The sequence below is a fragment of the Corticium candelabrum genome, chromosome 3 (genome assembly GCF_963422355.1).
Source record: "Corticium candelabrum chromosome 3, ooCorCand1.1, whole genome shotgun sequence".
NCBI lineage: Eukaryota > Metazoa > Porifera > Homoscleromorpha > Homosclerophorida > Plakinidae > Corticium > Corticium candelabrum.
This window is the reverse complement of record NC_085087.1, coordinates 7,514,991-7,517,490: the sequence shown is the minus strand read 5'-3', so window position 1 is coordinate 7,517,490 and position 2,500 is coordinate 7,514,991.

The window sequence follows — 2,500 nt, the reverse complement described above, 5'->3', positions numbered from 1 at the left end:
AGTAATGTTTTTATGTATCTCTTTGTGTATTAGTATATGAGTATTGTACTGCAAACATTACAACTCTAGTTGCTCTTGCTAGTTTGTCGTTAGCCTAAAGCACCAGCCACCCTAACTGCACTCTAGGTCTCTATGCTATGCTTAGAGGGTGCAGGACAGAAAAACAGCGACGTGGCTGTCGGAGAAAATGGAGTCGAGTATGTTAGGATTAAAGGGCGACTTCAAGTCAAGCTGCCTATCTTGAAGTCGAATACAATAGAACAAGCGCACGTAGCCATGCATGCAAAACAGCTAGAGCTACCAACTACACTACAAGTCAATAGAGATGTTGTAGAGAAACAGAAACGTTTGATAGTAGAGTTTTGGTGGTAGTGAAAACGTAATACACACGTCTAAACGTACAATTGCCTAACTAGGTTGCAACTACGAGCTGCGTTACGACGTTGCTTTGGTTTTCAGCAGGAAATGGAGGGAAATCACCAAATGATCCAGACGAGCTAGCACGCGACCTGTCGTCTACAGTGCAGTGCAAATCCGATGCAACGTTTTGTCAAGCGTCTGTAATACTGGCAGAAATCTAACCGTGCCGTTGTTCCGTATCGTTTACATACGCGAGCTTTCTGACTCTCTTGTGCATTTCTGCACATTCGCTTGCCAACCATTTTTCCGAGGTCTCATTCGTTTCAGTATTTCTTGGAACAGTTAGGCTAATTTATCCGGGCTTTCCCATGCAGACGTGTTTCTTACGTCAAACTACCGCCCACCTATACATAGACAACTATAGAGTGCAACTATTTATTGCTGCTTTCGACAATGGTTCGCCTGTCTGCGCTAGCTTTGTCTACCTTCTTGCTACTCGCGTCTGACTACATCTTGCAGTCTAGCAGCGAAGAGCAAGGGAAGAACCATCAACAAGTCACCGCACCAAGCAGTTCTTCCGTCAACGTCTAGGACACACGACAATCCATATTTCAAACTACCACGGAGGTACTGTCAACATCAGTCCATGGCAGCTAGAGACAGCTGGCTCATCTAACGTGAACTCAACGGCGGAACCGACGGTATTGACAGCTCTGCATGTGACTCTGTCTAGTGACTGACTTTGACAAACTCTGTTTTTCTAGACGGAGAATCCATTCGAAATACCGGAGGAGCTGATGGTGAAAATGCTTTCCGAAATGCCCAGAAAGACATGAAAACAACTCGCAAAGCTACTCGGTCGAGTGAACGCTAAAGACAAGAGACGCTAACTGAAATACAGAACTTAGTATGAATGACGGGACCTCTGATGCATAGGGCATTCAGTCATTGTAGTGTGTATTGTGACTTTTGCTGTCACTATTACGTAGTAAGGGGATGACTACAATGCTGCGCGCTTCTGGATTGTGCTTAACGTTAGCAAAGCTGAATAAATTCAAACTTCAACTGGCAAATTAATTTATGCACTACACTCTATTACATTTCTATAAAGATAAGAGACAAGAGATACCGTCAGTTGGCAACACAGTTGGGTACTAATTGTAGGCAGCAGTTGTTTACTTGACATGCATGTGGGTCTGTTCTGTTTGTGTTAGGGTTACCCAACAATTAATACTGAAACGGGTCTGTTCTGTTTGTGTTAGTGTTACACGACAGTTGATAGTGAAACGGGTCTGTTCTGTTTGTGTTACCGTTTGGCAGGCGGTGACTAGCAGGAAAACAACAGGAAACTCGTAAAAGTGTCTAAACGCCATTGTTTCGATTCCTGTTTTTGCCTGATATCATGCATGATCATATCTAATTATTCCCAGATGTAGACGAATGGGCCGGTGAACGCACTCTAGGAATCTTGACGCACGTGACTGTTTATACTAAGTGTCACGTGTATCGCACTCATTTCCAGTGGTCACAAGTGACAGAATCATGTACCGACGTGTGGCATCTCTCGTGCTCCTCTACTTTCTACTCGTTCCCGCAAGAGCCTGCGGCGGCAACAAACGGGAAGACGTGACCACAACCAAAGCGTCTGTCGTCGCAAAAATGATGAATGTCGACGTGACGGTAGAAAACTTTGAAGTTCACGTTGTGTCCAACAAGGGAACCATCAATATCAATCATGCTGATGATATCGATTATGAAGATGTCTAGTACACGTATCGATTAATTGATACAGAAAACGACGTGTAGAAACATGGTGTTTTAGTGCTGAAAGTAGATTGTGGGTGTTATGTGTCAGTACGTCACGTGATATAGACAGAGCTTTGCCGGTCGCTTAGGGCAACATGTTGTTGATCCTAAAACCAGCCTATGAAATCAGAAAACGCGCTCTGTAGCGTGAAAAAACACAGAAACTATGGTTTTCGTCTGGCACACAGCCCATTGCCAGTTCAGTGTGCAGGATAGTCTGGACGTTGTCATTCTCAATTGCAGCTTTTTTAGTTTCTGTTTTAATTCAGGAAACAAGAGGACTAATCGCATGTAATGTTGTATGCGTTATATATTTCATAAATTCAAAATGAAA